At 47.4% G+C, this 25,934-nt stretch overlaps 2 protein-coding genes across 3 annotated transcripts in view; both read right to left on the bottom strand.

Moving 5' to 3' along the window:
- The window catches only part of LOC308661196 (uncharacterized protein), a 118,797-nt gene extending 105,682 nt beyond the window's left edge, over nucleotides 1-13,115 (bottom strand). The window contains exon 1 of the mRNA XM_081316054.1: nucleotides 13,070-13,115. The gene's annotated coding sequence lies outside the window, so the exon portion shown is untranslated. The remainder of the gene's footprint in view (nucleotides 1-13,069) is intronic.
- LOC308661208 (uncharacterized protein) overlaps nucleotides 1-25,934 on the bottom strand; it is a 259,267-nt gene that overhangs the window by 69,912 nt on the left and 163,421 nt on the right. The window lies entirely within an intron of this gene.

Raw genomic sequence — 25,934 nt, 5'->3', positions numbered from 1 at the left:
TATTATTATATTATACAAATTTCACTTTTTGGTTTTCTTTTCCAACCATTTATAAAATAAGCCAGCTTTCATAATATTCTGATTCTTCTTTATCCTTTAATCTCATAGTTCATGTGTTGGAATAACCATGATCTCTGTTCCTATACATGAAGCTGGCTAGTGCTTTTCTACCGTGGAAAGTCTTCAGTGAATCATGAATAAGGATGTTCTGTACCAGCCTGCTACCGGCCCTGCAGCAAAAGCAGGGACAACCCCTTTACAAACGGCAAGAGGCTGGAATAAAGCCTGCCAAATTTATTAACATAAAACAGAGCAAGACAAGACACCAACCATGAAACAGGAGCTAAGAAACAGGAACTATCCAAGCGGTTGCCTTCAGCAAACCAGCCCTCCCACACATTCCCCTTAAATACAGTTCAGGGCGTGGCCTCTCTCTGCCTCCTTCCGAGGTGCCCCATTGTCTTCCTCTGTTTACTCCTGATTGACTGCCTCCTGCATCGGGCGTCCTTGAACAGGGCCAGCTGTGGGTCATCTTCATCCACGCTGTCAGGCTCACACAGCTGGGTCTGCATGGTGACCAGATGAGAGGGGCCTGGCTGGGGGCTCTCATCAAGCTGTCCAATCCCCTCAGCAAGCTCTTCAACACCCCCCTCCTCCTCTGAGTCGTCCGACCCAACTGCCGAACCCACAGGCTGACCCTGAATCACAACAAAGGAAGTAAACAAAGAAACCTAGGAGAGATGTCATTGGCTACAGCCATATAAGGGCATAATTACAGAATCTTTCACACCATCGGCTATTCCATATAAGGCAAATTCTGACGCCTCCTGCAGGTGATTGGTCATGACTGTATTTGAATCTACTATTAACACCAATGACTCCTTTTAGGATAGGTTTAGAAGAGCACGTGTGTACTTAAATCATGCAGGATTGGCACGATGTAACCATATAATCATGATTGGTTAATTTGAACTATAAATAAACGAGGTCCACCGCTCCTCGTGGTTCGGTGTTCATCCCAGGAGCAGCGGAGCCCTCACCCCGAGAGATCTCTGTGTCCTTCTTTCATGGGCGCCAACCCTGGGCGGGAGCAGCCCCTGCCCAGCTTCACCAGCAGCTAATTATTCTCAACCTGGCTGCACAAGCAGCAGGTTCCCAGCAACTGGTGACCCTGACGTGATTCTGCGGAATACCCTGACGTGATTCTGCGGAATCTATTCTCAACCCGGCTGCACAAGCTCCAGGTTCCCAGCAAGCATCCCTGCTAACAATGTCACCTAGAACTGATAACACCTGCATTGCTCTCAATGGGGATCACGCCAAATACGCTGGAGAAGGATGGAGGATCCAAGAGGCCTCAGCTCCCGAATGGATTGTTTGTAGCTCAGGGCTGAACTGCGGGGTCTTTGGTGCTCTCTGAGCTTGGTGGTTTCCTTGCAGATGTTTCATTACCCAATTAGGGAACAGCATCCCTGCTAACAATGTCACCTAGAACTGATAATGTTACCTAGCTGGGTAATGAAACGTCTGCATAAAGAACTCTCTGATAAATTGAAAGATAGAAAGGACACGTATAATTCAAAGTTGCACTTCCTGTGACCTACAAAGTGTTTCCTAAGATGTGGTTCAATTAATCATGAGTGTGTATTCTGGATCAAGCTGATTGTATCGTGAATAATCTCCTCGTTAAGACTCCTGTGGTCTATATAGGCAGATGCCATCACCTTTAACCGCCCTCTCCAGATAGTTGAACTCATGAAATACGTAGATCATCCAAAAATACCTTTATTCACATGTAGAGTAGAATACATCAAGCAAGGTGAGTTAGGAGATATTGTTGAGTATTTCAAGGTCAGAAGTTGGTAATAACTCACAGCGCCTGCATGTGGATCTGGAGCCCATGTCTGCTGGGAGCCCACCTCTGCTGTTATCACATGTTTGCTGGTTAATGGAGAATGAGCAATCTCCAGGGACAAAGGAGGAAGTCCATCCCAGAAAGGGGAGGGAAGAGGAAATACATTATAGGGTAGAAGGGTCTGACTGCCCACATTGTAATTTCTCCAAAACAGCCAGGTGGTGGCAGCACAGTGTGTCAGGCACCTGAAGATAGCTACCAAAGAACAACCGGATTCTGACTGTACAGTATGGCATAATTTGACTACAGTTGGAAAAAAAATCAGGTCCTGTTCCAAGCCGGGAGGATGCTGTAGAAATGAGCTGAAGGCAGGCTGCATTTTGGAAAGGAGGTCTCTTTATTTACTTGCCAGAAACTTCAGGGACAGGAGCAAGTTTCTGGGGTGGCTGAGCAAATGGCTGGGCGAGTGGGTGGATCTCTATGGGGCTCCGAGACTTTGAAGTGGAAATGTTTCCAGGTTGTGCCATGAGGCGGGCTTTTGTGTCTTTTCCTAGTCAGAAGAGGGTGTTGGGTGATCCCTATTGTGCCTAGAACAGTGGTGGTGAACCTATGGCACGGGTGCCAGAGGCGGCACTTAGAGCCCTCTCTGTGGGCACCCTTGCCATGCCCCAGAAGTGGCAACTGTCCCACTTCAACCAGCCGCCTGCTAGGTTGAACAAGGTCCCATGTGGCCGAATGCATCCCGGCACGGCTGGTTTCCCTCCCGCCACATCCCGTCCTTCCTGGCCTCGCACGCTCTCCTTTTCCCAGGCATGACCCACTGCATTGCCTCCTCAGCTGTGGCCTGACCATCCATCTTGGAGGCGACTTCTTTCAACTGCTGGCGACGGACTGCGGAGCGCCAGAGTGCACCGGTCGAGGGGCCGGCAGGCTGTGGCTACTGACGGACACCGTCGGCCCCCATACGCTTGCTGGCCTCTGAGTGCGGGGGCCGATGGTATCAGGCAGCAGCTGCTCCAGCCCTTGCCTTGCCCCATGGCAATGGCACCCCCACCCTCCCTCCTGCCTACCGCCCCACCTGCCAGAGACCTCCTGGATCTCCCCCAACCCTGCCCACCCCCCACAGGTGTCCCTTCCCACCAGCAACATTGAGGTGACCACACCCACCCAATCTGCCATGACCACCACAGCCATGCCGACCCAGTGGGCCACACCCACCTGGCACCCAGTGATATATAAGTGGGTTTTGGGTTGCCGTTTGGACACTCGGGTTTCTAAAAGGTTCGCCATCACTGGCCTAGAAGGTCCTGTAAATAAATAAATTTCTAAAGATTTGAGAATTTTGCTTGAGGCTATTAAGCCTCAAGCTATTAAGCTGCTTTTTGCCTTTATTTGGATTGTTCTCCATTTCTCCTTTTGGGGAAATATAATATTCTGCCTCTTTCTAACATTAAGAATAAAGAATATTTTAATTTGGGGAGGGGGGGCCTTCCTACACTACCATCTTGACTTGTTTAATCCCCGCCCCAGCCTGTACCCTGAAAATAGTCCTCTTCATTATTTCAACAATAATTTTATTAGGGATTATGTTCACAAATCAAACAAACTTAATCCAAGTATGTACAGTATAAGTGAATATACCATGTGTGCATTTACATATGAAAAAGACAATGTGAAAAAAGACAATAATTGCCTCCAAAAAAGAGAGTAAGAAAATGAAATTTACCCTTTTCATCCTCAGCCAGAATATATTCAACATCAAGACTTTACAACCGGACGCATCTCCGTTCCACCCTTCTCCCCGTTTTCTCCTCTCCAACTCTCCATTTCTCCACATTGATCAACAAAGGCTGAATAAGAATTAACAAAAATATCTGGGTGCCTTGAATTATGACTGTAGCAATTTATGACCAGAAATCCATTCCCAATTGTGGTCATATGTTGAGGACTATCCGTACTCTCGAAAACATTACACATTCTCTCCAGAGTTATGACTTTTTTGTGTGATCATTCTGGTCAGTTACTCATGCCGCTTTGTGAACAAAACATTCTCACACTCCGAACATTTAGGCCCTTTTGCTTCAGTGTGTGCTCTGTGATGGAACTGAGGTTAATTGACTAGGAAAAACATTTTTCCCACGCCAAAAATGATAGGTTTTCCCTTCTGTCACTGTGTAAAATTCCTGGAAAAGTGCAAGGTGTGACTTTTGAAAAAAGGTTTTTCCCAGATGGTTCACGACTGAAGAGATTTATCTCTGTTTCAAATGATACCTATATTGAAAAAGGATGCCAACCTTGATCAATGGCAGAAGGGTATTAACAAATTTATGTGGGCGGGGAAAAAACCAAGAGTTAAATTTAAGATTTTACAAGATGCCAGGGAAAGAGGGGGACTCAAGGCGCCGAATTTGAAATTGTACTATGATGCGGTTGCCTTGACTTGGATTAGTGATTGGCTTAATTTAACCAACAAGAGAATACTTTATCTTGAGTGATGGGATTTGGTATATGGATGGCATGCATATTTGCTTTACGATAAAAAGGTGGACAGGGCTTTTAAATCCCACATTCTTAGAAGTGCTTTATTGCGTGTCTGGAAAAAGTATTATTATAAGTTAAATTATAAAATACCGATTTGGGGAATTTCTGGACACGCGATAGAGGGCGTATCTATGGGAGTGAGTATGGATATGGTTTCCTACAAGGAATTACTTAGATTGCAAGGGAATGATTGGCAACTTAAATCATTAGAGGAGTTAAGACAAGAAAATATAAGTTACTCTTGGTTTCAATATACCCAATTGAAAGCTAGGTGGAAGTTAGATCAAAAGGTTGGCATCACAATTACAGATCAAAATTTAGTAAAACAAATTAGAGATTTAAATTGTGCACATATAAAGAGGATATATAATGCTTTAATTGAATTGGATTCGGAAACGGAATTGGTTAAAGACTGTATGATAAAGTGGGCACAAAATATTCAGGAACCAATCTCGTTGGACACCTGGGAGATAATTTGGGTCAGAAATGTTAAATTTACTCAGGCTCAAAACTTAAGAGAAAATTTTTATAAAATGTTTTATAGATGGCATCTGGATCCCAAGAAGTTGTCCAACATGTATCCTAATTTACAGTCTAAATGTTGGAGGTGTGGTAGTTTAGAAGCTACCTATTTTCACATGTGGTGGACTTGTAGAAACATAAAAGCTTTTTGGATCAAAATTTGGTGGAACATTCAAAAGATTTTTAAGAGAAAGATAAAGTTTTCTCCGCAATTATTTCTATTGGGTATTGTTGTAGATTGTGATGTTAAAGAAACTACCGGTAATTTGATGTTGAATATGATAACAGCAGCACGGTTACTGGTGGGACAATATTGGAAGAAGGATAGTTTGCCCACTATAGAAGAATGGGTGTTTAAAGTTTCGAATCTTGCAGAAATGTCTAAGATTTCTGCTTATTTGAAAGATCATTCACAGGAAAGATATATTTCAGTTTGGAGGAGATGGATAAATTATATTCAGAACAAATATGGGGCTAAAAAGTTCCATTTAGCTTATGAGTAGATTTTAGTGGGATATTGTTATTGGTACTTTGTTTGTAGTTATATTAAAGGGGAGTTAAAGCACATTATTTAATTTAATTTAATTTAATAACATTTATATACCGCCCTTCTCCCTGAGGACTCAGGGCGGTTCACAGGGCAGAATAAAATAGCGAATACAAACATTAAAATAAGATTAAACAAATTGCCCTAGTTAAAAACAATATAAATACAACACTAAAAACCCCCAGAAAAGTTAAAAAACGAAAAATAAAATAACCCCAACACTCCCCCTCAGGCTAGGCCGGCTTGTACAAACAGAAATGTCTTGAGATCGCGACGAAAGGAGCGAAGATCGGGCGCCATCCGGAGCTCAACCGGTAGCTGATTCCACAGCTCCGGAGCGCCCACAGAGAAGGATCTCCCCCTGGGGGCCACCAATCGGCATTCTCTGATCGGTGGCACCCTGAGGAGGCCCTCTCTGTGGGAACGCACAGGGCGCAGGGAGCTTGATGCCGGCAGCAGATGTTCCCTGAGGTACTCCGGCCCCATGCCATGGAGTGCTTTAAATACCGTTACCAGTACCTTGAATCTCACCCGGAAGACAACTGGCAACCAATGCAGCTCACGGAGCAGAGGCGTAACGTGGGAGTATCGGGAGGCTCCCAACACCACTCTCGCGGCTGCATTCTGTACCAGTTGGAGCTTCCGAGTAGTCCTCAAGGGCAGCCCCATGTAGAGAGCGTTGCAGTAGTCCAGACGAGAGGACACGAGCGCATGAGTGACCGTGCATAAATCGTCCCGGCTAAGATAGGGCCGCAACTGACGCACCAGGCGAACCTGTGCGAAGGCCCCCCTAGTCACGGCTCCTATATGGTCTTCCAAAGTGAGCCGTGAATCTAGGAGGACCCCCAAGTTGCGAGCCCTATCTACGGGGGGTAATAGTTCACCCCCCATAACTAGAGGTGGAATGTCCGAATAAACCCGGGACGAAGGTATGCAAAGCCACTCAGTCTTGTCGGGGTTGAGTTGGAGTCTGTTCCTCCCCATCCAGACCCGAACCGCCTCCAGGCAACGGGACATCACGTTGAGGGCATCACTGGGGTGGTTTGGGGTCGAAAAGAAAAGTTGGGTATCATCAGCGTACTGATGATACCCAACTCCAAAGCCACGAATGATCTCACCCAGCGGCTTCATGTAGATGTTGAACAGGAGAGGCGAGAGGACCGACCCCTGAGGAACTCCACAAATGAGAGACCTCGCGGTCGACCTCTGCCCCCCTGCCAACACCGACTGCGAACGTCCCAAGAGATAGGAGGAGAACCACTGTAAAACTGTGCCTCCCACTCCCAATCCCCTGAGACGCCGCAGCAAGATACCATGGTCGATGGTATCGAAAGCCGCCGAGAGGTCTAATAGGACTAGGACAGAGGAATGCCCCCTGTCCCGAGCCCTCCAGAGATCATTCACCAGCGCGACCAATGCCGTCTCCGTGCTGTACCCGGGCCTGAAACCCGATTGGTACGGGTCTAGATAATCCGCTTCATCCAGGACCAAAGGGAGCTGATGCGCCACCACACTCTCAACAACCTTCGCAAGAAAGCGAAGGTTGGAGACAGGACGAAAGTTGTTCAATACAGCCGGGTCCAGGACAGGCTTCTTGAGGAGAGGCCTCACCACCGCCTCCTTCAAGACGGCGGGGAAGATACCCTCACTCAAAGAGGCCGATATAACTGCCTGGAACCAGCTGCGTGTCCTCTCCCGGGCTGCATAAACCAGCCAGGAAGGGCACGGGTCCAGTAAACATGTGGTGGCGCTCAGCCTCCCCATGATCCTGTCCACTTCCTCCGGAGTTACAGAATCAAACTCCTCCCAGATGGTATCGACAAGACCACCCGTGTCCTGATCGTCAGACTCTGCCCAGTCAGAGTCCAAACCGGTCCGAATCCGAGCGATTTTGTCCGACAGATGTTGGTTAAACTCCTCGGCACGTCCCTGCAAGGGATCCTCCCTCACCTCCTGATTTAGGAGGGAGCGAGTCACCCTAAACAGGGCGGCCGGGCGATTATCTGCGGACGCAATAAGGGTGGCGAAGTGGTTAGACCTCGCCTCCCTAATTGCAGCGAGATAAGACCTAATATAGGCTCTTAGTCGCAATCGGTCGGGTTCAGATCGGGTGGACCTCCAACCGCTCTCTAGGCCCCGTCTCCGACGCTTCATCTCCCGGAGCTCCGCAGAAAACCATGGAGCCCGACGGGATCTGCACCGGGTCAGGGGCCGCAAGGGTACAACTCGGTCAAGGGCCTCAGTGGCCGTCCTTTCCCAGGCCTCCACTAGGGTCTCGGCCGAGCTGTGAGTGAGGGAGGCAGGTGGGGACCCCAGCGCCGCCTGGAACCTTTGGGGATCCATTAAGCGTCTGGGGCGGTACCATTTGAGTGGTTCCAAACACCCACGGCGGGGGGTGGCAAAACGGAAGACCAGCCGCAGGAGATGATGATCGGTCCATGACAGGGGCATAATAATTGGAGAGCCCCCACCAAGATCATCTAACCACCGTCCAGACAAGAAAACAAGGTCAAGGGTGTGGCCTCCTTCATGAGTCGGTCCCGTAATTACTTGCGTCAGGTCCATGGCCGCCATGGAAGCCATGAACTCCCGAGCTAACTCAGATGATCCTCCCAGCGATGGTAGGTTGAAGTCCCCCAAAACTATAAGTTTCGGGAACTCAACCACCAGCCCCGAGAGGACATCAAGCAGCTCAGGCAGGGCTGCTGCTGCGTGACTAGGCGAAAGGTACACCAGCAGCAAGCCCAACTGCACACCAGGGCCGCATCTCAAAAAGAGAGACTCACACCCGACTGTCTGGGGAACGGTGGCCTCCCGCGGACACAAGGTCTCCCTCACAACAACAGCCACTCCCCCACCCCTACCCTGAGCCCGAGGCCGGTGCAGCACCCGGAAACCTGGTGGGCAAAGATCAACCAGAGGAACACCGCCCTCTGGGCCCAACCAGGTCTCCGAGATGCAAGCCAGGTCAGCCTGCTCACCCTCGACCAAGTCTCGAACGAGAGGAGCCTTATTAACGACCGACCTGGCATTCAAATACACCAGCCGGAGCTCAGGAGGCTGCACATCCTCACTCCCGGGACCTCGGGGCGGAACCAGAGGGTCGGAGTGCCTCACCGCTTGTAAGCAGCGGAGAGGCCTTCCCTGAGACCGATACGGCCCTCTGTTCCTACACCTGCTGCCATTCCCTATCGTCGTGGGAATAGGCAATCCCACGACTGGCCCTGGAGCCCCAGAAGCAGCCAACCCCCGCTCCTCCCCATCGCGATCAGCCTCAGCACTAGCCTGAACAACGGTAGATGGACTGCCCCCCTCGTCCAAACAACCAAGAAAAGAACCCTCCCTCCTCCCTAACCCCCAAAAAAATTTTGACAAAAAACAAATCAAAGACCTCCTGTTGGGTCTACGTCGGAGGTCCGTAACCGTGCCCGGCCATCTCTCAGGATCCCAATAAATGGGACCTTCCTCGAGATTATACTCGGCCGGAAAGGCGGGCCGCCTCCAGGAGGGGGGAGCACCCCTGAGGGCGAGCAAGTCTGTAGAGGAGTACCTCAAACAAGGCATAAAGCAGTCCAGATATAGGCAGTCCATAATCAATTGATTTAAGGAGGAACCAAACAGAGAGCAAGTAGATGTCCCGAGCCTCCACCCAGCCACTGCCACTCAGCTGGGTGTCCCCCAAGATAGGCCAACCACCGCCCTCTCACGACAGTTGGAAAGCCTATACCAGGGGGGAATAGTCCGAATTTGGTTAATTGAATATTATGCATAATTTTTATTTAGAATATGATTATTGTAACTATAATCCTGTATTTAGCTCTGGGAAGTGGGGGGGGAAGTGGGTGGGTTTGGGGTGGGAGGGATTGGGTGATATATTGTAAAATTCTGTTTTTGTAAAACTCTTTAATAAAAAAAAGAGATTTATCTCTGCTATGGACTTTCTGATATATTTTATCTGTGATTTACAATGAAAAGTTTTCTCACGCACTGCACACTTGGAAGGCCTCTTCCCTGCGTGACTTCTGGTGTGAAATGATGAAGCTTGGGCAAAACATTTCCCACACTCCAGGCATTTCTATGGTTTTTCTCCAGTGTGGATTCGCCGATGCTTCAAAAGAGTCTCTTTCCGAGAAAAATATTTATCACACTCTGAGCATTTGTAGGGCGTCTCCCCTGTATGGATTTGGCTGTGACCTCTAAGGGAACGTGAGTCAGCAAATGATCTCCCACAGTCTAAACATTTGTATTTTCTTTCCCCTGTGTGAATTTTCACATGACTTTTAAGGGCGGATGAGGTACGATAGAATTGTCCACTTTCGAAGCATTGATGTGGCTTCTCCCCGTGTGGGTTTTATGATGACTCCAAAGGCTTCCTTTGTGAGCAAAACATTTCCCACATTCAATGCATCTATATGGCTTCTCCCCTGTGTGGGTTCGCTGATGCGTCAAAAGAGTATATTTGCAAGAAAAATATTTATCGCACTCTGAGCATTTATAGGGCGACTCCCCTGTATGGATTCGGCTGTGGCTTCTGAGGGAACTTGCATCAGCAAATGTTCTCCCACAGTCTAAACATTTGTATTTTCTTTCCCCTGTGTGAATTTTCACATGACTTTTAAAGGCGGATGAGGTACGATAGAATTGTCCACATTCGAAGCATTGATGTGGCTTCTCCGTGTGGGTTTTATGATGTCTCCAAAGGTTTCCTTTCTGAGCAAAACATTTCCCACATTCAATGCATCTATATGGCTTCTCTCCGGTGTGGACCGTCTGATGGCTTTTAAGGCTCTTTTTTAGGGTGAAGCATTTTCCACACTCCCCACATTTGAATGGCTTCTCCCCCGTGTGAGTTTTATGATGTCTCCAAAGGTTTCCTTTCTGAGCAAAACATTTCCCACATTCAATGCATCTATATGGCTTCTCCCCTGTGTGGGTTCGCTGATGCGTCAAAAGAGTATATTTGCAAGAAAAATATTTATCGCACTCTGAGCATTTATAGGGCGACTCCCCTGTATGGATTCGGCTGTGGCTTCTGAGGGAACTTGCATCAGCAAATGTTCTCCCACAGTCTAAACATTTGTATTTTCTTTCCCCTGTGTGAATTTTCACATGACTTTTAAGGGCGGATGAGGTACGATAGAATTGTCCACATTCGAAGCATTGATGTGGCTTCTCCGTGTGGGTTTTATGATGTCTCCAAAGGTTTCCTTTCTGAGCAAAACATTTCCCACATTCAATGCATCTATATGGCTTCTCTCCGGTGTGGACCGTCTGATGGCTTTTAAGGCTCTTTTTTAGGGTGAAGCATTTTCCACACTCCCCACATTTGAATGGCTTCTCCCCCGTGTGAGTTTTATGATGTCTCCAAAGGTTTCCTTTCTGAGCAAAACATTTCCCACATTCAATGCATGTATATGGCTTCTCCCCTGTGTGGGTTCGCTGATGCATCAAAAGAGTATATTTGCAAGAAAAATATTTATCGCACTCTGAGCATTTATAGGGCGACTCCCCTGTATGGATTCGGCTGTGGCTTCTGAGGGAACTTGCACCAGCAAATGTTCTCCCACAGTCTAAACATTTGTATTTTCTTTCCCCTGTGTGAATTTTCACATGACTTTTAAGGGCAGATGAGGTACGATAGAATTGTCCACATTCAAAGCATTGATGTGGCTTCTCCCCTGTGTGGGTTTTATGATGACTCCTAAGGCCTCCTTTGTAAGCAAAACATTTCCCACATTCAATGCATCTATATGGCTTCTCTCCGGTGTGGACCCTCTGATGGATTTTAAGGCTATGTTTTAGGGTGAAGCATTTTCCACACTCCCCACATTTGAATGGCTTCTCCCCTGTGTGGGTTCTCTGATGAATCTTAAGATGGGTTGGCGAAATAAAACTTTTCCCACATTCCATACATTTATAGGGTAGCAATCCTTTGTGCCATTTCTGGTGTCTTTGAAATTCAGAAGAACCCACAAATCGTCTCTCACATTCTGGGCATTCATAGGGTCTCTCTCCGGTGTGAAGTCTCTGATGTCGCACCAGGCTTGATTTCCCGGAAAAACATTTCCCGCATTCGAGGCACTTTTCGTTTTTCTCCCCTCTGTGTGTTTTCTCATGAGTCCGAAGACCTGAACTCTGGGTGAAAGATTTTCCACACTCAAAACATTTGTAAGATTTTATTCCTGTATGAATCTTCTCATGGACCCAAAGATATGAACTCTGAGAAAAGCTCTTCCCACATTGCCAACACTTGTAAGGTTTCTCCCCAGTGTGAAGCATCTCGTGGTTTCTGACATGGGATTTTAGACGGAAAAATTTCCCACATTCCAGACATTGATAGGGTTTCTCTCCGGTGTGGATTTTCTGATGTGTAAGAAGGCTTGACTTTCGACCAAAGCATAAGCCACATTCCTCACATTTATAGGCTTTTCGTCTAGGGGGGCTTCTAAGATCTTTGGGTTTTTTTCCAGAGAAGGATTTCTCACCCTCCAAACCTTCACTGGATCCACTTCTCACATGGATCTTCCTGTGGGTCAAAAGGAGGGACCGGCAAGGAAAGGATTTCCCACACTCTGAGCATTCATGGGTTCTTTCCTGGTCTTCCGGAGTGCTGCTTGTGTCTGACGGGGGATCCGAGAGTTTCCCAGGCTCCATCCTTTCAGGCAGCTGCTACCTTGTGCCGATTTTCTCCTCTCTGTTGATAGTTGGCTTGCAGGTCACCTTGATTTTCCTGCTGGTGGAATGAAAAAGAAGATGAGAGTAGTATTTCCTTTTGAGAGTGGTACAATCACAAAATCTTAGACTTGAGAGGGACCATGAAGGTCTTCCAGTCCCACCCTCTGACCGGGACATGGGCACTCAGTACACCCGAGATGCAGCCCTCACAGCTCTAGGAAGCAAAACTCTTCTGCTGCTCATCGACTCTAACCTTGTTTCTTCTCCTAAGTCGAGGGGAAGAAGGTAGTCCTCGTGACCGCAATTGGGTCTGGAATCTTGGTCGTTCAATGAAGCAGCAACTAAGTGAGGTGACAGACCACCTGGCTAAAGAAGCTCAATGCCCACTCCTGATTGTGCCCATTAAGTGATCCTGAGGGATGATAAGCGGAGGACTGCCCTGGCAAAGGCTCTGGGGGTGCCCCGGGTTGGGGGCAGGTCCCAGGCACCTGGCACAGGGCACTATGAGTTTGGGGCTGCTGAAGGGGGAGCCAAAGCTGTAGCCGCCCCCTCTCCGCAGGGCTGAGCCACCTCAGCCTGGCCACGCAAAGAAATCCTGACTGACCGCAGTCCTGGGGCTAGAGCTGGCCCATATGTGGAGGCGGGGGGGGGGAATTTCAGCCGTTTCAGCCAGCTGCACTGACCCCAGCCCAGCTCCACCACTGGCAGCGAGAAATGCGACCTCCAGCCCCAGACCAATGGCCTTTGCAGCCTTGCGCCATTCTCCAAGCCGCATCTTCCATACCTTTTCTAAGCTTCCCCAAAGTGAAATGAAAAATATGTTTAATCACCTTTAAAGTTGCAACTAAGAGATCCCTAGATCACTTGTTACTGCTCTGAATCAAGGCCAGGCATGATCCTCACCACTGACCGGTTCAATTTCGTCTGACCGATTTGATCTCACCTGACCGACTGGCCCTTTGTGCAGGAAGCTGCTTCTCCAACCAGGCCTCGATTTCCAAATTCTCTAGAATGGAGTTTGTGGGTCCCGATCCAAGAACGCCCCTTCTCCTCTGTGGAGCTCAAGGCCACATCTTCACTCACCTCCTGCAAAGGGAAAGGAAAAAGGCTCAGATGCCGAGAGGAATGCTGAACATAATCTGTAAGTGACCCGGAAGAGGGAGGAGAAAATAGGATTATTTCTTCAGAATCCAAAATAATGGAGATAGAATCATTATTCAGGAAGATATTGATGAGCCAAAATGGAGAGAAACCAGCAAGATGAAGTCCAATAGGGACCAAGGTAGAGTTGTGAGTAGGAAAAACTCAGTGGAAGATGAGAGAGATCAGGTGCGGCAGAGCATGTGTGAAGAGGGCTGCTCTTCCTTAAGCTTTTTGGAGAATGCAAAGAATGCAAAGCCACAAAGATTCCAGGTCTCTGCAGCTGCCTCCAATAGGCATTTTGAAAAATATTTAAAATTATGGAAGGCAGCCTTCTAGCCATCAGCTTGTTCTATTACCTGCTTTACAAGGCCAGCCTCAAAACCTCCTTAAAACTTCTGCTTTGTAAAATATCCACCACGAAGGGGCTGCCTCATCACAGCCTCCTCATGGCAAAAAAAAAAAAGCGGTTGGGGTGGGAAATGCTTTTTAGAGATTCCACACAATCTTTTAAAGCAGAAGCAAAGTAACTGTTCACATAAACACAAAGGGTTTCCTTGCTGCCCTTTTAAGCTGAGCACAAAAAAGAGGATCTCACCTGGGCTAAGACGACAGGAGATCAATTCACTCAATTTAAATTTGTTTTCTTTCCCCCCAAACCCTCCCCTCCCCATTGCAATGGCGTCAGTTGCAGATCCAGCCCGGGGAGGGATCCCCCTTTGTCCCCCAGGAGGGAAGGGAGGGATCCGCTCCCTGCAGGCGACGCCAGAGCCGAATCTCCCCAAGGAAAACCCGGCGAGCCGAAGAGGCGGATCCGCAGCTACCTTTCTCCCGGGGGGGAAAAGCTCTCCTGGCGGGAGGGGCGCCCCGAAGGCCGGAGGGAGGAGAGCAGCCAGACCGGCCCGGAGAGGGATCCAGAAGCGGAGATCCAGCGAGGGAGGGCGGGGCTTCTCTCTTCCTCTTAGGCTCCGCCTCCGCCTTGCAGCCCCGCCCCTTGGCCGCCCCCTCTCCTCACCCTCCCTCCCGGGCTCCCCTCCGTGGCCGAGACGGGAGGGGAGGGGAAGCGGGGCAGGGTCCTCCTTGCAGCCGAGGTTGGGGGAGCGCCTGGGGGAGGAACGGAAAGACCCCCGAGCGGATCCCTTCTGGATCCCGAAGATCTCCAACTCCAGCTGCGCAAGAGCCCAGGAGAGAACAGACGGGGGGGGGAGGAGAGTCCACCCAGGGCCCCCCCTCTGCCTTCCCCTCCCTTCTGCCCAGAATCGGAGAGGCGCTGTGGATGCTGGGTCCCTGCTTCCCTCCCAAGGATAAAAACACTTGAGCCACTGCTGGGCTTCGGGGTCTCCCGTTTCACACAGTGACTTATACACTGTTTGTAGGGCGCTGAGGAGACCCCTTGTTATTATTCTCTACCCCACCCCTCCCTTGACACTCAATGTCGATTTGAGTCTCTTAAGGATATTTCAACTTTTGAATATATATTAAGCTTATGTGGCCTGTTCACAAGCTCCAAACATTATCAAATGTCACCTTTAGATGTCTTAAGAGCAGCTCACCTGCCTGGAGGATGCAGAGTTGTTGGATCACAACTCCCATCAAGTCCAGCAGGCAAGGCGTTATGGGAGCAGAAACCCAGCCTTCATGGAGAAGGAGAAATGTAAGGATCCAAATACATATTTAAGACCAGAACTTGTTCTAGGTCAGTGTGGCTGGCAAGTGCCTTTACTCACTTGCAAGGAGCAGCTGAAGAAGGAAAGGGAGACAAACCATTATAAAAATGATAATGAACCTAGATCCTGACCGATACGATTTGCCATCTAGCCGGACCAGGAAGGGGGCCCACTGGTTCAAATGGACGGATAAATGTTTTGCCAAATAGGGAAATAAGTCAATCGGAGAGTGAGTGAGTTGGTTGGTGTCCAAATTTGATAATAAAGAAATGAAAATAAATATGTTTAGGTGGTCCTCAACTTAAAACTATAATGGAGTCTGCCTGTTATTGATCTGGGTCATGGCTTTTGTGAGCGAACTCCGTCGTAACTTCAAACGGTCGCAGGCTGATGGCTGCCTGTGCTGAACTTCCACGGCCCCATAAGACCTGACCAGCATCAGGGTACCAGGCGCCTCTGGGGATCCAGGGGTCCGGATCAAGGTGCTCACAGGGACTCCCACCCCGTGCTTGGAGGGGGAGGGAAGATGCCAGGAGCCCCCAGAAGCAGCCAATAGGAGTCGGGCAGATCCCAGCTTCTGGGCACATCAGCAACTATGTCATAAAGGATGTTTCTATGGGATCAAGAGGGAAAAAGGCCACTTTCACACTGAAACAGCCAGGAAAACTTTATGCTGTGTTGCGCTGGGGATGAGATGCCATTTCACGGAGGAGGACGGAGGAGAAGAGAATTAACCACAGTTCAGGACAACAGAGGAGTTAAGGTAGGTCTGGTTTACTGCCGCTAAGGAATCCCAGAAAAAGATTGCATGAAATTTAGTTTCTCTATTTCTCTATGGAAAATAGGGTAATTGGTTCCAGACAGACGTAAATTGGCAATAAAACTATTGAATATAATATGGTATATGAGTAACAATGAAACATCTCAGTAACGAATAACAAGAAGGTCCTTAAACGTATTTAAATGTATAGTTAAAACCACAGCTGTACACACAGAAGCCTGTATTGCACACATAAAAGCCTCACATGAATTGAATTTTGGGTCACATGAAACACAACCTGGCAACTATTTAAAGTTCACACTAAATTGAACATTGCACAATATTCTTACAATATAATGCTCTTACTACAAAGACCAAGACGTCAAGAAGGATGAATTTCTTCAATCACAGAAAAACTTCGCTTGCTCCACAGTGGAATTTTTATGAAGAACTCTTGAAAAAGGAGATTGGACTGGACAGCTGCATTGTTCTCAATGGGGATCACGCCAAACACGCTGGAGAAGGATGGACGATCCAAGAGGCCTCAGCTCCCGAATGGATTGTTTGTAGCTCAGGGCTGAACTGCGAGGACTTTGGTGCTCTCTGAGATTGGTGGCTTCCTTGCAGATGTTTCATTACCCAATTAGGGAACAGCATCCCTGCTAACAATGTCACCTAGAACTGATAATGTTACCTAGCTGGGTAATGAAACGTCTGCATAAAGAACTCTGATAAATTGAAAGATAAAAAGGACACGTATAATTCAAAGTTGCACTTCCTGTGACCTACAAGGTGTTTCCTAAGATGTGGTTCAATTAATCATGAGAGTGTATTCTGGATCAAGCTGACTGTATCGTGAATAATCTCCTCGTTAAGACTCCTGTGGTCTATATAGGCAGATGCCATCACCTTTAACCGCCCTCTCCAGATAGTTGAACTCATGAAATACTTAGATCACCCCAAAATACCTTTATTCACATGTAGAGTAGAATACATCAAGCAAGGTGAGTTAGGAGATATTGTTGAGTATTTCAAGGTCAGAAGTTGGTAATAACTCACAGCGCCTGCATGTGGATCTGGAGCCCATGTCTGCTGGGAGCCCACCTCTGCTGTTATCACATGTTTGCTGGTTAATGGAGAATGAGCAATCTCCAGGGACAAAGGAGGAAGTCCATCCCAGAAAGGGGAGGGAAGAGGAAATACATTATAGGGTAGAAGGGTCTGACTGCCCACATTGTAATTTCTCCAAAACAGCCAGGTGGTGGCAGCACAGTGTGTCAGGCACCTGAAGATAGCTACCAAAGAACAACCGGATTCTGACTGTACAGTATGGCATAATTTGACTACAGTTGGAAAAAAAATCAGGTCCTGTTCCAAGCCGGGAGGATGCTGTAGAAATGAGCTGAAGGCAGGCTGCATTTTGGAAAGGAGGTCTCTTTATTTACTTGCCAGAAACTTCAGGGACAGGAGCAAGTTTCTGGGGTGGCTGAGCAAATGGCTGGGCGAGTGGGTGGATCTCTATGGGGCTCCGAGACTTTGAAGTGGAAATGTTTCCAGGTTGTGCCATGAGGCGGGCTTTTGTGTCTTTTCCTAGTCAGAAGAGGGTGTTGGGTGATCCCTATTGTGCCTAGAACAGTGGTGGTGAACCTATGGCACGGGTGCCAGAGGCGGCACTTAGAGCCCTCTCTGTGGGCACCCTTGCCATGCCCCAGAAGTGGCAACTGTCCCACTTCAACCAGCCGCCTGCTAGGTTGAACAAGGTCCCATGTGGCCGAATGCATCCCGGCACGGCTGGTTTCCCTCCCGCCACATCCCGTCCTTCCTGGCCTCGCACGCTCTCCTTTTCCCAGGCATGACCCACTGCATTGCCTCCTCAGCTGTGGCCTGACCATCCATCTTGGAGGCGACTTCTTTCAACTGCTGGCGACGGACTGCGGAGCGCCAGAGTGCACCGGTCGAGGGGCCGGCAGGCTGTGGCTACTGACGGACACCGTCGGCCCCCATACGCTTGCTGGCCTCTGAGTGCGGGGGCCGATGGTATCAGGCAGCAGCTGCTCCAGCCCTTGCCTTGCCCCATGGCAATGGCACCCCCACCCTCCCTCCTGCCTACCGCCCCACCTGCCAGAGACCTCCTGGATCTCCCCCAACCCTGCCCACCCCCCACAGGTGTCCCTTCCCACCAGCAACATTGAGGTGACCACACCCACCCAATCTGCCATGACCACCACAGCCATGCCGACCCAGTGGGCCACACCCACCTGGCACCCAGTGATATATAAGTGGGTTTTGGGTTGCCGTTTGGACACTCGGGTTTCTAAAAGGTTCGCCATCACTGGCCTAGAAGGTCCTGTAAATAAATAAATTTCTAAAGATTTGAGAATTTTGCTTGAGGCTATTAAGCCTCAAGCTATTAAGCTGCTTTTTGCCTTTATTTGGATTGTTCTCCATTTCTCCTTTTGGGGAAATATAATATTCTGCCTCTTTCTAACATTAAGAATAAAGAATATTTTAATTTGGGGAGGGGGGGCCTTCCTACACTACCATCTTGACTTGTTTAATCCCCGCCCCAGCCTGTACCCTGAAAATAGTCCTCTTCATTATTTCAACAATAATTTTATTAGGGATTATGTTCACAAATCAAACAAACTTAATCCAAGTATGTACAGTATAAGTGAATATACCATGTGTGCATTTACATATGAAAAAGACAATGTGAAAAAAGACAATAATTGCCTCCAAAAAAGAGAGTAAGAAAATGAAATTTACCCTTTTCATCCTCAGCCAGAATATATTCAACATCAAGACTTTACAACCGGACGCATCTCCGTTCCACCCTTCTCCCCGTTTTCTCCTCTCCAACTCTCCATTTCTCCACATTGATCAACAAAGGCTGAATAAGAATTAACAAAAATATCTGGGTGCCTTGAATTATGACTGTAGCAATTTATGACCAGAAATCCATTCCCAATTGTGGTCATATGTTGAGGACTATCCGTACTCTCGAAAACATTACACATTCTCTCCAGAGTTATGACTTTTTTGTGTGATCATTCTGGTCAGTTACTCATGCCGCTTTGTGAACAAAACATTCTCACACTCCGAACATTTAGGCCCTTTTGCTTCAGTGTGTGCTCTGTGATGGAACTGAGGTTAATTGACTAGGAAAAACATTTTTCCCACGCCAAAAATGATAGGTTTTCCCTTCTGTCACTGTGTAAAATTCCTGGAAAAGTGCAAGGTGTGACTTTTGAAAAAAGGTTTTTCCCAGATGGTTCACGACTGAAGAGATTTATCTCTGTTTCAAATGATACCTATATTGAAAAAGGATGCCAACCTTGATCAATGGCAGAAGGGTATTAACAAATTTATGTGGGCGGGGAAAAAACCAAGAGTTAAATTTAAGATTTTACAAGATGCCAGGGAAAGAGGGGGACTCAAGGCGCCGAATTTGAAATTGTACTATGATGCGGTTGCCTTGACTTGGATTAGTGATTGGCTTAATTTAACCAACAAGAGAATACTTTATCTTGAGTGATGGGATTTGGTATATGGATGGCATGCATATTTGCTTTACGATAAAAAGGTGGACAGGGCTTTTAAATCCCACATTCTTAGAAGTGCTTTATTGCGTGTCTGGAAAAAGTATTATTATAAGTTAAATTATAAAATACCGATTTGGGGAATTTCTGGACACGCGATAGAGGGCGTATCTATGGGAGTGAGTATGGATATGGTTTCCTACAAGGAATTACTTAGATTGCAAGGGAATGATTGGCAACTTAAATCATTAGAGGAGTTAAGACAAGAAAATATAAGTTACTCTTGGTTTCAATATACCCAATTGAAAGCTAGGTGGAAGTTAGATCAAAAGGTTGGCATCACAATTACAGATCAAAATTTAGTAAAACAAATTAGAGATTTAAATTGTGCACATATAAAGAGGATATATAATGCTTTAATTGAATTGGATTCGGAAACGGAATTGGTTAAAGACTGTATGATAAAGTGGGCACAAAATATTCAGGAACCAATCTCGTTGGACACCTGGGAGATAATTTGGGTCAGAAATGTTAAATTTACTCAGGCTCAAAACTTAAGAGAAAATTTTTATAAAATGTTTTATAGATGGCATCTGGATCCCAAGAAGTTGTCCAACATGTATCCTAATTTACAGTCTAAATGTTGGAGGTGTGGTAGTTTAGAAGCTACCTATTTTCACATGTGGTGGACTTGTAGAAACATAAAAGCTTTTTGGATCAAAATTTGGTGGAACATTCAAAAGATTTTTAAGAGAAAGATAAAGGTTTCCCCGCAATTGTTTTTATTGGGTATTGTTGTAGATTGTGATGTTAAAGAAACTAACTTGATGTTGAACATGATAACGGCAGCACGGTTACTGGTGGGACAATATTGGAAGAAGGATAGTTTGCCCACTATAGAAGAATGGGTGTTTAAAGTTTCGAATCTTGCAGAAATGTCTAAGATTTCTGCTTATTTGAAAGATCATTCACAGGAAAGATATATTTCAGTTTGGAGGAGATGGATAAATTATATTCAGAACAAATATGGGGCTAAAAAGTTCCATTTAGCTTATGAGTAGATTTTAGTGGGATATTGTTATTGGTACTTTGTTTGTAGTTATATTAAAGGGGAGTTAAAGCACATTATGAATTTGGTTAATTGAATATTATGCATAATTTTTATTTAGAATATGATTATTGTAACTATAATCCTGTATTTAGCTCTGGGAAGTGGGGGGGGAAGTGGGTGGGTTTGGGGTGGGAGGGATTGGGTGATATATTGTAAAATTCTGTTTTTGTAAAACTCTTTAATAAAAAAAAGAGATTTATCTCTGCTATGGACTTTCTGATATATTTTATCTGTGATTTACAATGAAAAGTTTTCTCACGCACTGCACACTTGGAAGGCCTCTTCCCTGCGTGACTTCTGGTGTGAAATGATGAAGCTTGGGCAAAACATTTCCCACACTCCAGGCATTTCTATGGTTTTTCTCCAGTGTGGATTCGCCGATGCTTCAAAAGAGTCTCTTTCCGAGAAAAATATTTATCACACTCTGAGCATTTGTAGGGCGTCTCCCCTGTATGGATTTGGCTGTGACCTCTAAGGGAACGTGAGTCAGCAAATGATCTCCCACAGTCTAAACATTTGTATTTTCTTTCCCCTGTGTGAATTTTCACATGACTTTTAAGGGCGGATGAGGTACGATAGAATTGTCCACTTTCGAAGCATTGATGTGGCTTCTCCCCGTGTGGGTTTTATGATGACTCCAAAGGCTTCCTTTGTGAGCAAAACATTTCCCACATTCAATGCATCTATATGGCTTCTCCCCTGTGTGGGTTCGCTGATGCGTCAAAAGAGTATATTTGCAAGAAAAATATTTATCGCACTCTGAGCATTTATAGGGCGACTCCCCTGTATGGATTCGGCTGTGGCTTCTGAGGGAACTTGCATCAGCAAATGTTCTCCCACAGTCTAAACATTTGTATTTTCTTTCCCCTGTGTGAATTTTCACATGACTTTTAAAGGCGGATGAGGTACGATAGAATTGTCCACATTCGAAGCATTGATGTGGCTTCTCCGTGTGGGTTTTATGATGTCTCCAAAGGTTTCCTTTCTGAGCAAAACATTTCCCACATTCAATGCATCTATATGGCTTCTCTCCGGTGTGGACCGTCTGATGGCTTTTAAGGCTCTTTTTTAGGGTGAAGCATTTTCCACACTCCCCACATTTGAATGGCTTCTCCCCCGTGTGAGTTTTATGATGTCTCCAAAGGTTTCCTTTCTGAGCAAAACATTTCCCACATTCAATGCATCTATATGGCTTCTCCCCTGTGTGGGTTCGCTGATGCGTCAAAAGAGTATATTTGCAAGAAAAATATTTATCGCACTCTGAGCATTTATAGGGCGACTCCCCTGTATGGATTCGGCTGTGGCTTCTGAGGGAACTTGCATCAGCAAATGTTCTCCCACAGTCTAAACATTTGTATTTTCTTTCCCCTGTGTGAATTTTCACATGACTTTTAAGGGCGGATGAGGTACGATAGAATTGTCCACATTCGAAGCATTGATGTGGCTTCTCCGTGTGGGTTTTATGATGTCTCCAAAGGTTTCCTTTCTGAGCAAAACATTTCCCACATTCAATGCATCTATATGGCTTCTCTCCGGTGTGGACCGTCTGATGGCTTTTAAGGCTCTTTTTTAGGGTGAAGCATTTTCCACACTCCCCACATTTGAATGGCTTCTCCCCCGTGTGAGTTTTATGATGTCTCCAAAGGTTTCCTTTCTGAGCAAAACATTTCCCACATTCAATGCATGTATATGGCTTCTCCCCTGTGTGGGTTCGCTGATGCATCAAAAGAGTATATTTGCAAGAAAAATATTTATCGCACTCTGAGCATTTATAGGGCGACTCCCCTGTATGGATTCGGCTGTGGCTTCTGAGGGAACTTGCACCAGCAAATGTTCTCCCACAGTCTAAACATTTGTATTTTCTTTCCCCTGTGTGAATTTTCACATGACTTTTAAGGGCAGATGAGGTACGATAGAATTGTCCACATTCAAAGCATTGATGTGGCTTCTCCCCTGTGTGGGTTTTATGATGACTCCTAAGGCCTCCTTTGTAAGCAAAACATTTCCCACATTCAATGCATCTATATGGCTTCTCTCCGGTGTGGACCCTCTGATGGATTTTAAGGCTATGTTTTAGGGTGAAGCATTTTCCACACTCCCCACATTTGAATGGCTTCTCCCCTGTGTGGGTTCTCTGATGAATCTTAAGATGGGTTGGCGAAATAAAACTTTTCCCACATTCCATACATTTATAGGGTAGCAATCCTTTGTGCCATTTCTGGTGTCTTTGAAATTCAGAAGAACCCACAAATCGTCTCTCACATTCTGGGCATTCATAGGGTCTCTCTCCGGTGTGAAGTCTCTGATGTCGCACCAGGCTTGATTTCCCGGAAAAACATTTCCCGCATTCGAGGCACTTTTCGTTTTTCTCCCCTCTGTGTGTTTTCTCATGAGTCCGAAGACCTGAACTCTGGGTGAAAGATTTTCCACACTCAAAACATTTGTAAGATTTTATTCCTGTATGAATCTTCTCATGGACCCAAAGATATGAACTCTGAGAAAAGCTCTTCCCACATTGCCAACACTTGTAAGGTTTCTCCCCAGTGTGAAGCATCTCGTGGTTTCTGACATGGGATTTTAGACGGAAAAATTTCCCACATTCCAGACATTGATAGGGTTTCTCTCCGGTGTGGATTTTCTGATGTGTAAGAAGGCTTGACTTTCGACCAAAGCATAAGCCACATTCCTCACATTTATAGGCTTTTCGTCTAGGGGGGCTTCTAAGATCTTTGGGTTTTTTTCCAGAGAAGGATTTCTCACCCTCCAAACCTTCACTGGATCCACTTCTCACATGGATCTTCCTGTGGGTCAAAAGGAGGGACCGGCAAGGAAAGGATTTCCCACACTCTGAGCATTCATGGGTTCTTTCCTGGTCTTCCGGAGTGCTGCTTGTGTCTGACGGGGGATCCGAGAGTTTCCCAGGCTCCATCCTTTCAGGCAGCTGCTACCTTGTGCCGATTTTCTCCTCTCTGTTGATAGTTGGCTTGCAGGTCACCTTGATTTTCCTGCTGGTGGAATGAAAAAGAAGATGAGAGTAGTATTTCCTTTTGAGAGTGGTACAATCACAAAATCTTAGACTTGAGAGGGACCATGAAGGTCTTCCAGTCCCACCCTCTGACCGGGACATGGGCACTCAGTACACCCGAGATGCAGCCCTCACAGCTCTAGGAAGCAAAACTCTTCTGCTGCTCATCGACTCTAACCTTGTTTCTTCTCCTAAGTCGAGGGGAAGAAGGTAGTCCTCGTGACCGCAATTGGGTCTGGAATCTTGGTCGTTCAATGAAGCAGCAACTAAGTGAGGTGACAGACCACCTGGCTAAAGAAGCTCAATGCCCACTCCTGATTGTGCCCATTAAGTGATCCTGAGGGATGATAAGCGGAGGACTGCCCTGGCAAAGGCTCTGGGGGTGCCCCGGGTTGGGGGCAGGTCCCAGGCACCTGGCACAGGGCACTATGAGTTTGGGGCTGCTGAAGGGGGAGCCAAAGCTGTAGCCGCCCCCTCTCCGCAGGGCTGAGCCACCTCAGCCTGGCCACGCAAAGAAATCCTGACTGACCGCAGTCCTGGGGCTAGAGCTGGCCCATATGTGGAGGCGGGGGGGGGGGAATTTCAGCCGTTTCAGCCAGCTGCACTGACCCCAGCCCAGCTCCACCACTGGCAGCGAGAAATGCGACCTCCAGCCCCAGACCAATGGCCTTTGCAGCCTTGCGCCATTCTCCAAGCCGCATCTTCCATACCTTTTCTAAGCTTCCCCAAAGTGAAATGAAAAATATGTTTAATCACCTTTAAAGTTGCAACTAAGAGATCCCTAGATCACTTGTTACTGCTCTGAATCAAGGCCAGGCATGATCCTCACCACTGACCGGTTCAATTTCGTCTGACCGATTTGATCTCACCTGACCGACTGGCCCTTTGTGCAGGAAGCTGCTTCTCCAACCAGGCCTCGATTTCCAAATTCTCTAGAATGGAGTTTGTGGGTCCCGATCCAAGAACGCCCCTTCTCCTCTGTGGAGCTCAAGGCCACATCTTCACTCACCTCCTGCAAAGGGAAAGGAAAAAGGCTCAGATGCCGAGAGGAATGCTGAACATAATCTGTAAGTGACCCGGAAGAGGGAGGAGAAAATAGGATTATTTCTTCAGAATCCAAAATAATGGAGATAGAATCATTATTCAGGAAGATATTGATGAGCCAAAATGGAGAGAAACCAGCAAGATGAAGTCCAATAGGGACCAAGGTAGAGTTGTGAGTAGGAAAAACTCAGTGGAAGATGAGAGAGATCAGGTGCGGCAGAGCATGTGTGAAGAGGGCTGCTCTTCCTTAAGCTTTTTGGAGAATGCAAAGAATGCAAAGCCACAAAGCCACAAAGATTCCAGGTCTCTGCAGCTGCCTCCAATAGGCATTTTGAAAAATATTTAAAATTATGGAAGGCAGCCTTCTAGCCATCAGCTTGTTCTATTACCTGCTTTACAAGGCCAGCCTCAAAACCTCCTTAAAACTTCTGCTTTGTAAAATATCCACCACGAAGGGGCTGCCTCATCACAGCCTCCTCATGGCAAAAAAAAAAAAGCGGTTGGGGTGGGAAATGCTTTTTAGAGATTCCACACAATCTTTTAAAGCAGAAGCAAAGTAACTGTTCACATAAACACAAAGGGTTTCCTTGCTGCCCTTTTAAGCTGAGCACAAAAAAGAGGATCTCACCTGGGCTAAGACGACAGGAGATCAATTCACTCAATTTAAATTTGTTTTCTTTCCCCCCAAACCCTCCCCTCCCCATTGCAATGGCGTCAGTTGCAGATCCAGCCCGGGGAGGGATCCCCCTTTGTCCCCCAGGAGGGAAGGGAGGGATCCGCTCCCTGCAGGCGACGCCAGAGCCGAATCTCCCCAAGGAAAACCCGGCGAGCCGAAGAGGCGGATCCGCAGCTACCTTTCTCCCGGCGGGGAAAAGCTCTCCTGGCGGGAGGGGCGCCCCGAAGGCCGGAGGGAGGAGAGCAGCCAGACCGGCCCGGAGAGGGATCCAGAAGCGGAGATCCAGCGAGGGAGGGCGGGGCTTCTCTCTTCCTCTCGGGCTCCGCCTCCGCCTTGCAGCCCCGCCCCTTGGCCGCCCCCTCCCCTCCCCCTCCCGGGCTCCCCTCCGCGGCCGAGACGGGAGGGGAGGGGAAGCGGGGCAGGGTCCTCCTTGCAGCCGAGGTTGGGGGAGCGCCTGGGGGAGGAACGGAAAGACCCCCGAGCGGATCCCTTCTGGATCCCGAAGATCTCCAAATCCAGCTGCGCAGGACCCCAGGAGAGAACAGACAGGTCCCCCCTCTGCCTTCCCCTCCCTTCTGCCCAGAATCGGAGAGGCGCTGTGGATGCTGGGTCCCTGCTTCCCTCCCAAGGATAAAAACACTTGAGCCACTGCTGGGCTTCGGGGTCTCCCGTTTTACACAGTGACTTATACACTGTTTGTAGGGCCCTGAGGAGACCCCTTGTTATTATTCTCTACCCCACCCCTCCCTTGACACTCAATGTCGATTTGAGTCTCTTAAGGATATTTCAACTTTTGAATATATATTAAGCTTATGTGGCCTGTTCACAAGCT

The sequence above is a fragment of the Vipera berus genome, assembly GCF_964194415.1.
Source record: "Vipera berus genome assembly, chromosome: 2".
Classification (NCBI taxonomy): domain Eukaryota; kingdom Metazoa; phylum Chordata; class Lepidosauria; order Squamata; family Viperidae; genus Vipera; species Vipera berus.
The sequence above is the reverse complement of the archived record's forward strand: the minus strand, read 5'-3'. Positions and strand labels throughout refer to the sequence as shown.